Source organism: Artibeus jamaicensis, unplaced genomic scaffold (genome assembly GCF_021234435.1).
Source record: "Artibeus jamaicensis isolate MK-2021 breed Jamaican fruit bat unplaced genomic scaffold, CSHL_Jam_final scaffold_11, whole genome shotgun sequence".
Lineage (NCBI taxonomy): Eukaryota > Metazoa > Chordata > Mammalia > Chiroptera > Phyllostomidae > Artibeus > Artibeus jamaicensis.
This window is the reverse complement of record NW_026522027.1, coordinates 2,133,513-2,149,224: the sequence shown is the minus strand read 5'-3', so window position 1 is coordinate 2,149,224 and position 15,712 is coordinate 2,133,513. Positions and strand designations below refer to the sequence as shown.

Genomic DNA, 15,712 nt, shown 5'->3' with positions numbered 1-15,712 from the left:
GTTCAGTTGCTCTGAATGGGATGAAGTGAGGTGACAGGGGCCAAAACAACAGCACATCTGTCAGGGTGACCAGTTCCCAGTGTGTCCCCTGTGGGCTGTGTTTTGTGTCCCCCATCCCGAGCAGAGTCTCCTCCCACCACCACCCTGTGTGCTCTCTACCCTTGCCTGCCTCGCCCACCCGCCTGTCCTTCCACAGTCAGCGCACTGCTGTCTCGAGTCCCAGCTTCTCTCTCTAAGTCCTTCCGTTATCACTAGAATCCTCCAGCCCATCAAGGAAAGACCTCAGCTCCTCCTTCCCTTTGTCATTTTATTCTCTTGAAGAACTTGAGGGAAGTGCTCGAGCTCTGCCATCCCCCAAAACAGAACCCAAGCTCAAGTAGCAAGCAGGGTGTGAGTAAAGTGTAACTCTTGGGAGCCAAAGAGGTCTCCTGAAAAGCCACGTGGAAACGATGGCCAATGAGAAGCAGGAGGATGTGGTGGCAAGGCTTATATATCAGTGTCTGGAGCTGGGGTGGGGTTCTCAGTTTCAGTTCTTCAGTTGCTGAGACTTCACAGTTACTCAAAGCTGGGTCTGGGTGTGGTGATTGCAGTGCCACTCTTGCCTCAGAAAGGCCATTAAACCTCAGAGCTTCAAGCCTCATTGCAGCCAATTTTTTCATGGAAGCAGATGTTGACAGCTGGGAGGAATCCTTCTGGGACCCTGAAGGAAGGCTGAGGAAAATGCCCTTTCAAGGTGAGGGGTCTTTGGGGAGGGGTCGATGTGTAAAGGGCCTTAGTGTGTTCAGTGCCAGGAGTAACCCCAAATGGAGAGAGGAAGGTGCCCTGGGGGGAAAAGGAGGAAGAGTGTGGAGTGCAGTGTGAAGAGCCTGGACCTTGGTAGAAATTTTTACAGCAGGGTGCCCAAGCCCACAGGTCCTGGGGGGTGAGGAACCTCATCCATCTGGAAGAGGCAGAGAGTAAAGTTGTGTGTTTTGAGGGACAGAAAAGAGTTTGGGCAGAGTGCAGCCCAGGAAAATCTAGACAGATGAGGAGAGTGTGAGAGGAGGGGCAGAGGGTCCTTGGCTGTGGTGGAGCCAGGGGAACCTGAAAAGGACGGGAGGGGAAGGCTGTCTGAAGTGAGGGGCAAAGAGACGAGGAAGAGAGGGGCCAGCGGCGCAGAAGAATCCCGCGGAGGTGAATCTGAAGGGTAGGAATAAGGAACGTTGCGGGGGTTGACACTGCTTGTCCACACGTTTCTTTCCTTCACAAAGGGGCCTCAGCGGAGTCCCCCTCTTTGGAAACGGTAGGTCTGAAAGGTCCATTCAGGAGGGCAGAGGGGTTTGTCAAGTCCACAAGTTCCCCTGCCAAGGGCTGTCCTAAGAGTTGTAGGGGAAGGGGCGGTGGAGAGAACTCAGAGCCTCATGCTCCCCCCTTTCCTGACCTTACCTTGTTCCTTGATTTTTTCTGCCCCAAGAGCCTGCTCGTGGCCCCGTGGGTGTCTCCTGCTTCCCCATGGGGGCCATTTAGGGCCGGCCCCTCCATCTCGTGGTCCCGGTCCTGTCAGTGTGGAAATCCCCTTCACAGGCACCAGGGTGTGCACTCCTGGCCACACCCTCTGCTCTCCACACTGAAGCAGGAGGCTTCTAAAGCCTCTTGAGGACTAGACTCTAGACCGTAATGTTTGAAACTTCTCTAGTTTAAAAATACTGAGAAGGGTTTCGGTGCATAATCCTCCTGCCCCACAGAGAAGCCCTCCCAGCACCCGCACCCATCCCCTGCTCAGAACCCAGGCCTGGGACTCACCCCACTAATGGGAAGTGAGTCACCAAGAACAGCAAGGACACCACAGGCTTTTTGCACCGTTCTTTTTATTTCCTTGGCTTCAAGGTGCCTCTCATGCCAGGGAGGTGGAGGTGGTGTGGTAAAGGAAGCCTCGTTCAGTAGCAAAATTTTGTGCTTCCTGGCAATTGAAGGTGCCTGGCAGGAACAGGTTGGGAAAGCCATGAAAGGGAGACTGTGAGCCCCCTGAAGACCATTATTGTAACATAGCACATTTGTATGTGATGAGGAAGCAACAATCTACTGTCTAATTCCTCATGGGGAGTCATTGAATAAAAATGTTGTGCTCCCCTTTGTCTTGTAAGTAGTCACAAGATTGTGTAAAAACACGGGCAGAGATTAAACCACAAAAACTGGTGCCGGGTTGGACTGCCGAATCCATTTTCTAAAATAATACTTGATGTTCCGTTTTAAAGCTTTCACATCGACCAGCTTGGACACAGCTGCAGCTATCTTGTTGAGGACAAAAAGCACTAACTCAGTGATTAGACGTGGACCCAGTGGGTCCAAGACACGAACGGCTCGGTGCATTCCATTCTCCTGTAATTTATGTCTTACAATATCCCAGATCTCCTTTGCATAAGGTTGAATGAAGGCTCGCACTTCGTTCTTCATGCCTGGGTCCATTTTAAACTAACTCAGCAGGTTCCAATAAACAATGTAACACTTGCTTCCTCAGCTCTTGGTGGAAGCAATGCCCTCCCTGTAGGAGGAAGTCAGCCTTTAATAGTGGAGAGGGGAGCTGTGGATGCACTTATGCTTCACCAGAAGTGTTGAGGAAGTGTGTGTGCCACGTCCCACAGAAAGGGGAGGTTTTCTAAACCTAGCTGCACTGGCATGTGGTTCTTTTCACAAAACATAGGATTCTTTTCACAAAACATAGAATTTGAGCAATGTGTGTGTTCCACGTCACCCAGGGAGAGCTGTTTTCTAAAACTGCTTCAGGAACAGAGGTTTCTAAACATTGTTTATTTGTTTTCTTTGCAGAGGTCATAGGATTTGGCTTCTAAGCTTGTACGGACATCGAAACTTCCTCACTGCAATGAAAAAAAAAGAAAAAATGCAATCGTCAGTCTTTTCAGTTCTTTTTTGATATTTGAGTATTTGATATTTGTATTTTATCATCATATGCGTTATCCAACTTAACCATATGTAAATTTTTGTTTCTTACAATTCCTCACCACCAAACATTGACACATTTTCTCATCTTTGTCAGTCTCTCTCCACTTAACTCTTTCAGAACTTGCCACATTGGGAGCTATGCAATTCATCTGCAGTTTTCTTAATGCACATGGGCTTCCTTCCCATAGACCTTTAATTACTGAAAACATACAGTGTCTTTTCGACTGTACTTAAATTTTTTCCTCTGAGGTGCTTTCATCTCTTGGGACATGTATCTGACAAGGAAGCCCTTAAGCTTCCTTAGGTCAGCAAATACACGAATCAACGTGATAACTGTTAGAAACAGAACATTTCATGGGCGCATATTTGTGCCGTGTTTAGAAAAATAGAATTCTCACTCCAGAAACGTTGTTTATTGAGGTACTCATGTCATGTCTCTAAATGGGATGAACTGAGGTGACTTTGGTCAGTAAAGTAGCATGGCTGTCAGGTCTACCAACCCACAGTGTGTCCTCTGTGTGTTGTGTTGTGTGTCTGCCATCCCAAGCAGAGTCTCCTCCCACCACCATTCGTGTCCTCTCCACCTATTTTATGCCTCCCCCACGTGCCTCCCCTCAAAAGCACACTGTTTTCCGTGTCCATATTTCTGTCTCTAATTCCTCATGTGGCCATTAAATTTCTTCAATGTGTGAAAACACGCCAAAAACCAAAGACCTCAACTTCTTGCTCTCTTGGCTTTTGGGTTCTCTTTTAGAAGTTCAGGGAATTGTTCAAGTCCTGCATCAGCTGGATTGAAGGAAACGAAATCCTCTGTTTCACATGAAATCTTGTCAGAGTCTCTTCTTTGACACCTTGTATTGTTTTCAAGACACTTTCATGCTTGAACAAGTACCTATTCTCTGATGAAATAATCTTCTCGGCAAATCCTTTTGTGATGCCTCACTCAGTACATCTTTGTTTAATCTCATGTGGAAGTACACTGCTTGGTTCCTGCTGTAGGTATTAGATTGCTGAAGTGTTTCCAAGGCATGTCACTTGTCTCACTGAAAACAACACTGTTTCTAATTCATAGAATTTGAGGTGAAGGTTGTTGGTGGGCCATATATTTGTCCCCTTTCTTGAACCGAATGATTCATGGTTTTGGAGGTACTAACTCCATGGTCTACCTTCACTGATGCCTTCTTCTGTTTGCCATTGCTCCCAAACATGAAAAAGAATTCAGTGACTCATCAGTTCATGCTGAAGTGTTTGGATACACTAGCAAGAGGTGGAGTGCAATGGTTTTTCTCATCCAAGTGCTATGTTTATGAGAAAGGAGCTGTGTCCAGATGAACAGGTGTCAGCATCATGTGAGGATGTTAGAGATCTTGTCTCACATTTAGCCTGACCAGAAGTGGAAAAGCACCTTTGGCTGGGTAGGAGCTCCCAAGGCCATATCGGCACTGTAGTGTGCCTTGGCACACACGTCAAAAAATTGCTGTTTCTAGGGGCACAGGGAGAAGCTCAGGACTCAGGTAGGTGGTCCTGATGGACAGGCTAAATGAGGCAGATCAGCAAGCATAGAGTGAAAAGGGAGTGTGATTCAGCCAAGGCTGGAGATTTATAGATTGAGCAAAGTCTGAAAAATGACATGAGGTCTCGGGAGACAAACAGCTTGAGCTGAGTGAGTGATCCAGTTCTGAAAAGGAAGTGAGTCACCCTGGCCACTGTGGACTAGTTGGTAGAAGCATTGTCCCAATTCTAAAAGTTTGTTGGTTGCACAGGTGGTTTGTGTGGTTATGATTCTTGGTCAGGCAACCCATCAGTGATTTTCTCTGACATTGATGTTGCCTTCTCTTCTTCCCTGTCTGTGTCAAAAATGCACGGACCAAATGACCTCGGGAGGTCTAATTGTTCATAGTACTACAGTTTACAATAATCAAGTGTTGGAAGAAACCTAAGTGCCCATGAGTGAATGAATGAATCAAAACACTGGGGTCCATTTACTCAAGGAATACTCCACAACAGAAAGAAAGAAAGAAAGAAGGCACTCCTATGTTTTGTGAAAGCACAGGTGTGTCTGGAGAGGATTGTGTTAAGTGAAATATGCGAGGCCAGGAAAGACAAATGACACATGATCACAACTATAGGTGGAACCTAATCAACAAGCAAACACGCAAGCAAAATACAATCCCAGACAGTGAAATGAAGAAGAAACTGACAGTAACAAGAGTGGAGGTGGGCGTGGATATTGGGGAAAAAGAGAGAGGGTTTTTCAGGAATATGGAAAAGGTACCAGGGACAATACCAGTGGGTGGGAAGTTAGGATGACTGTTGTGTGGGGGAGTGGCGGAAGGAAATTGGAACAACTGTTCTTGAACAACAATGACAAATGTAAAAACTAAAAGGCAGTTGAACTGCTTTTCTTTAAAAAGAACTACAAAAGCAAAAGCAAACTTTAAAAGCAGACTGTGAGTCATGTGTTATTGTTTGGAGCTGAAGTGGTTTCCTGAACTGCCACGGGAGGAGAATGGCCAATGACCAGCTGTGGGAGGTGTGCAGAAAGGGAGCCTCAAACACAGTTCTTTCAGGAGGCTGGGCAGGCGTCCCAGTTTCAGTGTTTCACTGGCTGAGACTGCACAACAGCTAGGAGCTGCGTCTGGGTCTGGTGATTGCAATGCTTCTCTTTGTGGGTCAAAAAGGCAATGTCAAACCCCGATTTCCTAGTAGCAGTGCAGCCAATTTCATGTAAGCAGATGTTGACCTCTGGAAGGAAACCTTTCGGAGACCCTGTTGGAAGGCTGAAGAAAAGGCCTGTGAAAGGTGAGGTGTAAGGGCAGGTGTGCTGGGGGAAAGGCTTTGGAGTGTTCAGCGCTTAGGTGAACTTAAAAATGGTTGCAGGGGCAGGCTCAGTGGACCCAAACCAAGGATGAGTGTAGAGTGTAGTGTGCATTGCCTCCAAGCTTGTAGAACATTTGTGGTTTGGGGCAGGGTGCTGAAGCCTAAAAATCTTGGGCTGTGAGAAACCAGATCACTGTGCAAAAGGCAGAGAGTGAAGAGGTGGGTGTTGAGGGTGAAAGAAGAGTTTGGGATGTGCACTGCCCAGGAGAATATAGGCAGATAAGGTGGGTGTGAGAGAAACGGCAAAGTGTTCTTGACTGTGAGGTGACGCAGACATGGACCCCCAGTGCCTGTGGCATCATTGATGAGCCACGAGGGTAAATTCACACAGACTACTGAGTCCTGTGGAGGAAGAGGAATGGCATGGCTAGTCCCTCGGGTGGGGAGAGCCTTGGAGCGGCCTGGCAGGCTTAGCTCTTTCCAGGGAGATAAGCTTTGTTCTTATAGTGGCTTATGGTCTTAAGGGGAACTCACTGAGTCATAGCCATGGGAGGTTACAGCTGCTGAAATCAGGCAGGGTGGTTCCCAAAAGTGGAGAGCCCAGAGGAACCTGGGAAGGGTGGGTGGGTAAGTACTGGTTAAATAAGGGGGGGAAAGATGAAGAGAGGGCAAGTCACGCAGGTGAATTTCAGTGTTAGGAGTCACTTTTCAGGGGTTGACATTGCTTGTGCACACTTTTCTTTGCTCAGACCAGAAGTGGGGTTAGTGGAGTCTTACCCTGTTAGACATGAAGGTCTGAAAGGTCCCTTTGGGATGGTAGTGGGGCTTGTGAGCTCCACAGTGTTCCCCAGCCAAGGTCTGTGCTTACACGTCTGCTGGTAGTTTCTCGAACATAGTGCTTCATGTTCCCCCCCTTCTTGATGCTCACCTGTTCCTTGAGACTTACTTTCCCAAGAAGCTGCTCAGGGCCCTGGGTGTATCTGCCTTCCCGGAGGCAGCCCTTTCATGTCCACTTGTCCATCTTGCTCTTGTCTTTCTGCAAGTCTGGAAATCCCCTTTGCCAGGCCAGGGATCTTGACTCATGGCCACCTGCTTTTCTCTGCATTCTGGAGCTTTTGGATTTTTTATTTTTTACATTTTTTTCTATTTTTGAAAAGTATAGTTGTGTTCATTTCCTCTCCAACATCCTCTCCCCTTCTCATTCCACCCATCTCGAGCCCCCTCCCTTGATCCTACCCACCTTTGGCTTCATTCACGTGTACCTTACACATTTCCTAAAAACAATTTAACCTTTTCCTCTTATTATCCATTCCCACCTTCCTACTAAATACTGTCAGTCTCTCTTAAATTTAATGTTTCTGGACCTCTTATGATGCAGGAGGATTTTATTGCCTCCTGAGGACTGTATTCTGGAAGCTGACTTTGAAAATTCTCTTTCTCCTATATCCTCTGAAGACTCACAATTCAGACCACTCCTGTCTAATGGAGGTGTGCTTCCCAACCCTGGGAGATAACTCAAGATCAGGAACCCTTCCCTTCTCAGATCACAGGATGGGATTCACCCCAAATAGAAAGAACGTTACAAAAGAGCAGCCAGGACATCACATTCTTTTAGCACCATTTTTTTTTTTTATGGGCTTCAAGGTGCCTTTCATGCCAAGGAGGTGGAGGTGGTATAAATGTGGAAGGTAGGTTGAACTGTAAATTCCATGGTCCGTGGTAGATGAAGGGGGAGTGCAGGAATAAGTCAGTGAAGCTGATAAAAGGGGACTGTGAGCCCTCCAAAAGACCATTATTGTCACATAGCAAATCTATATGTGATGAGGAAGCCACACTCTCCTATTTGAACTCCCCACAGGGAGATGTCACATAAAAATACTATGTGGGTTTGTCTTGTAGGCAATCACAAGATTGTGTAAACAAAAGCTGGCTTCATAGGCAGAGAATAAACCACACACACTCGTGCCAGGTGGGACCGCAGATTCCGTTTTCTAAGGTAATAGTTGATGTTCCTTTTTTAAAGCCTTCACATCGACCTGCTTGTACACAGCTGCAGCTGTCTTGTCAAGGACAAAACCCAGCATCTCACTGATTACAAATTTACACAGTAGCTCCAAGACAAAAGGTGCTCAGTGCATTTCATACGCCTGTAATTTATGTCTTCTGATATCCCAGAATTTCTCCGCATAAAGTTGAGTGAAGGCCTGCACTTTGTTCTCCATGCCCGGGTCCGTTTTAAACTAACTCAGCAGATCCCAAAAACTAATGTAACACTTGCTTCCTCTGCTCTTGGTGGAAGCAATGACTGTTCTAGGAGAGTTGGCCATTTTATAGGGGAATCCTGGGCAAGCTCCTCCTTGGCTAGAAGTCTTGACCAATGAATGTGTGTGCCAGGTCAGCAAGGAACAGTTGTTGTCTTGAGTCTGTTTCCTCTGACAAAAACTCTGAAGAACCTGTAATCTCTGTTTTCTAAGCTGGTACTCGAAGAACATGCTACTTTTAATGGAAGCAAGGGGAGCCTTGTCGAATTCTTCTCAGTGGACTCTTGATATTTGCACAAAATTATGTTATCAAAGTTAGTATTCAGCTTGAGTACAGGGAAAACTGTCTTTCTTGAAATTTCTCGCCAGCAACCCTGCACCCCTTTCACTGCTTTTCTCATCTTCCTCAGTGTGTCTCTTCATCAATCTCTTAGAAATAACCAAATGTAGAACATTCTCTAAACTTCTCCTCAATTTTTAGAAAGGTTAACAGTCCATTTTCTTCTGCGGTGTTTAAAAAAATGTTCAATAACGCTATTACCTAATACATTCTGTGGTTTTTTTTTTTTTTTTTTTTACTTTTTGTTAATTGAAGGTTTGGGCTGTATAGAGCAGTCAGTCAAGTACCTCTTGGAATCAAAATCTGAAAGTCATGGGAGAAATAGACAAAACTGTACTTGAAAAATAACTAAATAAAATTAATTAAAAAACAAACAAACAAAAAAACCCTGAAAGTCCGTTACCCCTTCTTTTTCTCAAAATGTTAAAAAACAGTAATCGTAAAAGTATATGGTGTATTTTTTTTTTTATCATAATTGAAACTTTTTGCTCTTCAGAAGAGTGTCTTTTCTTCTTTTTTTTTGTAATGGCAGAATAATACTTTGAATACAAGTATAAAATGTATAACAAGGTAAGTAGAAATCCAGGGTAAGAAGATGATATTAAGAATTTAAACAATTTTCAAAGTCATATTTTTGCTTCTTGAAATTAACTTGTACTTGTATACCTGATTTTTGTTAATGAAATTTTCAGTGCAGTTAAGTCCCTCAGTAATTTTTTGCTGTACCCCTAGCAACACTCTTAAAGCCTATCCTGTTAGATTTTAAAGCTTCCTAGTTACTCGAATGGCTTTGCTTAATCATTCTTTGATTAGGTGTGGTTATTTTCAATAAGATATGTATGAATATTATATGCGTGTGTTCTGAGCTTACATAAACTCATGCTAACTTTTTATAATTACAGCTGAGAAACAAGCACTTTCACTGCACTATAATATTCCCTTCAGAAAATCTAGCACAATCGTTTCATGCAAGAAGTATGACATCCTCTTATTTACTTATAATGGAAGTTTCCTTCTGTTCTTTTATATATTTCTGAGAAAAATGTGATGTTCTTCAAAAGGAGGGTTAGATACTAAATACTTTTCTTTGTTCCATAGTACTAAAATTTGATTGAATGGACCAACTTGCAAGAGCTGCTGATTTTGAAAATGAGATTGAGACTTCACTGGATAAAGTCAACCATTGTTAAGTCAAGTAGAACATTGTACAACACAATAAACTTCACATTAGGAATTTCTTCAAAGATACACCCATATTCAAGTCAAGTCTTAACTATAGTTTAGATATATGAAATTTAGCACTGAGTAGTGAAGAAACAGGTAGTGACCAAAAAGAGGAAATATGTAAAATAGAAAGATAGCCTCTTTTTAAATAATAAGTGAGAAAAATTGTTTTTAGCACGATAAATATTTGAACTTGGAGAGAAACAGAAAGAAATATTGGCAAAATAAAATAAAAATGAAACAAATCAAAACGATACCACAGTGCTATTACTACCACCAACAATAACAGAAAGAAAAGTCTCTTATCTTTCAAGTTTTAAGACAGTGTTAATAATCCATTTTCCCTTCCATTATTCAAAACTACTAGAACCTGATCCTGAAGACCAAGAAGGAAGCAAAACACAAGCAGAGACATTGAGATTAAGAAAAAAGCAAAAGAACCTGGAGGAGAGATGGGAGAAGATTCCTCAGATAGGTTATGGGGAAGGGTTTTGAGGACCATCTATCTAGGACACATGGAGAAAATAGAGGGAGGGAAGTTAAGAAGTGGAGATGATGGGGGTGGGGGTGCGTGGTGGGATGAACATGGAGACCCGTTGACCTGTGCAATAAGATATTTAGAACAACATCACCAATTTCTATCACTAAATACATACGCATTGTTTTTTTTAAGTAAAGTGAAATTCATTCCTCTTTAGAAAAGTCCATTTTCTTTTCAAGTTTTAAAACAAAGTTAACTGTCTGTGTGTTTTTCAATTAAAAAAAAACTATTAAACATTTGTATTACTAAAATTATGCTGGGTGTATTTAACTTATTTGAAATTCAGGACTCTTTATAACAAACAGTCCACTTTTTCCTTAGTTTTTCAAAGACTGTTATCTGTCCATTTTCCCCTCAATGGAAAAAGAAATGTTCAAAGGGATATTGTTCAAAAGACACCACATATGGTGTCTTATTACCTTCACGAATATTTTTTTCTTTAGAACTGTCCATTCTGTCTTCAACCCTAAAACAATGTTAACAGTTCATTTTCAGTTCCAGTAGTCAAAATAAGTGGAACGGAGTCAAGAGAAGCAGGAAGCAAAAGTATGAGCAGAGACACTGAATTTAAGAACCCACTGAGAGTAGGCAGAGGGGAGGTGGGGGGAGATGAAGGGTGGGGAGGAAGAAGGGTGTTTGAGGAACAGGTTTGAAGGACAGGAGGGCCAAACTAAAGAAAGGTAGGTTAATGCTGGGAAGTGGGCTTCATGGGGGTGGTGGGAGTAGTTGTGGGGGGGGGAGTGGAGACAGGTGTACTTGAACAACAATAAACAATTTGAAGACAATGTTTGAAAATTCTATGCTAAACACATGTGGTTTATTGTTCAGTTAATGGAGATGTTTTGTTGTTCAGAAGAGTCCATTTTCCCTTCAAGTTTTAGAATCATGTTAGAAAGCTCCATTACTCAAAATGTATAGTTTCTTTTGGAAGTCATTGAAATTCTTTGCTCTTAGGCCCTTTAGTCTCTGAGGTCACCTAACAAGTAAGCAATGAAAATTTTTTAGGTTAGTAAAAGAAGGACTGAACATCATTACTCTTCAAAACAGAATCTGCCATTGGCCAAAACACGCACAAGGTTTAAAGACACACAATTTTTGTGCTTAAAACTCTAGTTCCCGAGAAGGTTGTTCAGTTGCTCTGAATGGGATGAAGTGAGGTGACAGGGGCCAAAACAACAGCACATCTGTCAGGGTGACCAGTTCCCAGTGTGTCCCCTGTGGGCTGTGTTTTGTGTCCCCCATCCCGAGCAGAGTCTCCTCCCACCACCACCCTGTGTGCTCTCTACCCTTGCCTGCCCTCGCCCACCCGCCTGTCCTTCCACAGTCAGCGCACTGCTGTCTCGAGTCCCAGCTTCTCTCTCTAAGTCCTTCCGTTATCACTAGAATCCTCCAGCCCATCAAGGAAAGACCTCAGCTCCTCCTTCCCTTTGTCATTTTATTCTCTTGAAGAACTTGAGGGAAGTGCTCGAGCTCTGCCATCCCCCAAAACAGAACCCAAGCTCAAGTAGCAAGCAGGGTGTGAGTAAAGTGTAACTCTTGGGAGCCAAAGAGGTCTCCTGAAAAGCCACGTGGAAACGATGGCCAATGAGAAGCAGGAGGATGTGGTGGCAAGGCTTATATATCAGTGTCTGGAGCTGGGGTGGGGTTCTCAGTTTCAGTTCTTCAGTTGCTGAGACTTCACAGTTACTCAAAGCTGGGTCTGGGTGTGGTGATTGCAGTGCCACTCTTGCCTCAGAAAGGCCATTAAACCTCAGAGCTTCAAGCCTCATTGCAGCCAATTTTTCATGGAAGCAGATGTTGACAGCTGGGAGGAATCCTTCTGGGACCCTGAAGGAAGGCTGAGGAAAATGCCCTTTCAAGGTGAGGGGTCTTTGGGGAGGGGTCGATGTGTAAAGGGCCTTAGTGTGTTCAGTGCCAGGAGTAACCCCCAAATGGAGAGAGAGGGAAGGTGCCCTGGGGGGAAAAGGAGGAAGAGTGTGGAGTGCAGTGTGAAGAGCCTGGACCTTGGTAGAAATTTTTACAGCAGGGTGCCCAAGCCCACAGGTCCTGGGGGTGAGGGAACCTCATCCATCTGGAAGAGGCAGAGAGTAAAGTTGTGTGTTTTGAGGGACGGAAAAGAGTTTGGGCAGTGTGCAGCCCAGGAAAATCTAGACAGATGAGGAGAGTGTGAGAGGAGGGGCAGAGGGTCCTTGGCTGTGGTGGAGCCAGGGGAACCTGAAAAGGACGGGAGGGGAAGGCTGTCTGAAGTGAGGGGCAAAGAGACGAGGAAGAGAGGGGCCAGCGGCGCAGAAGAATCCCGCGGAGGTGAATCTGAAGGGTAGGAATAAGGAACGTTGCGGGGGTTGACACTGCTTGTCCACACGTTTCTTTCCTTCACAAAGGGGCCTCAGCGGAGTCCCCCTCTTTGGAAACGGTAGGTCTGAAAGGTCCATTCAGGAGGGCAGAGGGGTTTGTCAAGTCCACAAGTTCCCCTGCCAAGGGCTGTCCTAAGAGTTGTAGGGGAAGGGGGCGGTGGAGAAACTCAGAGCCTCATGCTCCCCCTTTCCTGACCTTACCTTGTTCCTTGATTTTTTCTGCCCCAAGAGCCTGCTCGTGGCCCCATGGGTGTCTCCTGCTTCCCCATGGGGGCCATTTAGGGCCGGCCCCTCCATCTCGTGGTCCCGGTCCTGTCAGTGTGGAAATCCCCCTTCACAGGCACCAGGGTGTGCACTCCTGGCCACACCCTCTGCTCTCCACACTGAAGCAGGAGGCTTCTAAAGCCTCTTGAGGACTAGACTCTAGACCGTAATGTTTGAAACTTCTCTAGTTTAAAAATACTGAGAAGGGTTTCGGTGCATAATCCTCCTGCCCCACAGAGAAGCCCTCCCAGCACCCGCACCCATCCCCTGCTCAGAACCCAGGCCTGGGACTCACCCCACTAATGGGAAGTGAGTCACCAAGAACAGCAAGGACACCACAGGCTTTTTGCACCGTTCTTTTATTTCCTTGGCTTCAAAGGTGCCTCTCATGCCAGGGAGGTGGAGGTGGTGTGGTAAAGGAAGCCTCGTTCAGTAGCAAAATTTTGTGCTTCCTGGCAATTGAAGGTGCCTGGCAGGAACAGGTTGGGAAAGCCATGAAAGGGAGACTGTGAGCCCCCTGAAGACCATTATTGTAACATAGCACATTTGTATGTGATGAGGAAGCAACAATCTACTGTCTAATTCCTCATGGGGAGTCATTGAATAAAAATGTTGTGCTCCTTTGTCTTGTAAGTAGTCACAAGATTGTGTAAAAACACGGGCAGAGATTAAACCACAAAAACTGGTGCCGGGTTGGACTGCCGAATCCATTTTCTAAAATAATACTTGATGTTCCGTTTTAAAGCTTTCACATCGACCAGCTTGGACACAGCTGCAGCTATCTTGTTGAGGACAAAAAGCACTAACTCAGTGATTAGACGTGGACCCAGTGGGTCCAAGACACGAACGGCTCGGTGCATTCCATTCTCCTGTAATTTATGTCTTACAATATCCCAGATCTCCTTTGCATAAGGTTGAATGAAGGCTCGCACTTCGTTCTTCATGCCTGGGTCCATTTTAAACTAACTCAGCAGGTTCCAATAAACAATGTAACACTTGCTTCCTCAGCTCTTGGTGGAAGCAATGCCCTCCCTGTAGGAGGAAGTCAGCCTTTAATAGTGGAGAGGGGAGCTGTGGATGCACTTATGCTTCACCAGAAGTGTTGAGGAAGTGTGTGTGCCACGTCCCACAGAAAGGGAGGTTTTCTAAACCTAGCTGCACTGGCACGTGGTTCTTTTCACAAAACATAGGATTCTTTTCACAAAACATAGAATTTGAGCAATGTGTGTGTTCCACGTCACCCAGGGAGAGCTGTTTTCTAAAACTGCTTCAGGAACAGAGGTTTCTAAACATTGTTTATTTGTTTTCTTTGCAGAGGTCATAGGATTTGGCTTCTAAGCTTGTACGGACATCGAAACTTCCTCACTGCAATGAAAAAAAAAAAAAAAGAAAAATGCAATCGTCAGTCTTTTCAGTTCTTTTTTGATATTTGAGTATTTGATATTTGTATTTTATCATCATATGCGTTATCCAACTTAACCATATGTAAATTTTTGTTTCTTACAATTCCTCACCACCAAACATTGACACATTTTCTCATCTTTGTCAGTCTCTCTCCACTTAACTCTTTCAGAACTTGCCATATTGGGAGCTATGCAATTCATCTGCAGTTTTCTTAATGCACATGGGCTTCCTTCCCATAGACCTTTAATTACTGAAAACATACAGTGTCTTTTCGACTGTACTTAAATTTTTTCCTCTGAGGTGCTTTCATCTCTTGGGACATGTATCTGACAAGGAAGCCCTTAAGCTTCCTTAGGTCAGCAAATACACGAATCAACGTGATAACTGTTAGAAACAGAACATTTCATGGGCGCATATTTGTGCCGTGTTTAGAAAAATAGAATTCTCACTCCAGAAACGTTGTTTATTGAGGTACTCATGTCATGTCTCTAAATGGGATGAACTGAGGTGACTTTGGTCAGTAAAGTAGCATGGCTGTCAGGTCTACCAACCCACAGTGTGTCCTCTGTGTGTTGTGTTGTGTGTCTGCCATCCCAAGCAGAGTCTCCTCCCACCACCATTCGTGTCCTCTCCACCTATTTTATGCCTCCCCCACGTGCCTCCCCTCAAAAGCACACTGTTTTCCGTGTCCATATTTCTGTCTCTAATTCCTCATGTGGCCATTAAATTTCTTCAATGTGTGAAAACACGCCAAAAACCAAAGACCTCAACTTCTTGCTCTCTTGGCTTTTGGGTTCTCTTTTAGAAGTTCAGGGAATTGTTCAAGTCCTGCATCAGCTGGATTGAAGGAAACGAAATCCTCTGTTTCACATGAAATCTTGTCAGAGTCTCTTCTTTGACACCTTGTATTGTTTTCAAGACACTTTCATGCTTGAACAGCAGTACCTATTCTCTGATGAAATAATCTTCTCGGCAAATCCTTTTGTGATGCCTCACTCAGTACATCTTTGTTTAATCTCATGTGGAAGTACACTGCTTGGTTCCTGCTGTAGGTATTAGATTGCTGAAGTGTTTCCAAGGCATGTCACTTGTCTCACTGAAAACAACACTGTTTCTAATTCATAGAATTTGAGGTGAAGGTTGTTGGTGGGCCATATATTTGTCCCCTTTCTTGAACCGAATGATTCATGGTTTTGGAGGTACTAACTCCATGGTCTACCTTCACTGATGCCTTCTTCTGTTTGCCATTGCTCCCAAACATGAAAAAGAATTCAGTGACTCATCAGTTCATGCTGAAGTGTTTGGATACACTAGCAAGAGGTGGAGTGCAATGGTTTTTCTCATCCAAGTGCTATGTTTATGAGAAAGGAGCTGTGTCCAGATGAACAGGTGTCAGCATCATGTGAGGATGTTAGAGATCTTGTCTCACATTTAGCCTGACCAGAAGTGGAAAAGCACCTTTGGCTGGGTAGGAGCTCCCAAGGCCATATCGGCACTGTAGTGTGCCTTGGCACACGCGTCAAAAAATTGCTGTTTCTAGGGGCACAGGGAGAAGCTCAGGACT

The 15,712-nt window shown here is 44.6% G+C and overlaps 1 long non-coding RNA gene across 1 annotated transcript; it reads left to right on the top strand.

The window, feature by feature from the left end:
• Positions 1-535: 535 nt before the first annotated feature.
• Positions 536-9,739, top strand: LOC128625910 (uncharacterized). The gene is made up of 3 exons (XR_008389807.1): positions 536-733; positions 2,806-2,832; positions 9,460-9,739. It is a non-coding gene; the product is annotated as an uncharacterized LOC128625910 (long non-coding RNA).
• Positions 9,740-15,712: the final 5,973 nt, after the last annotated feature.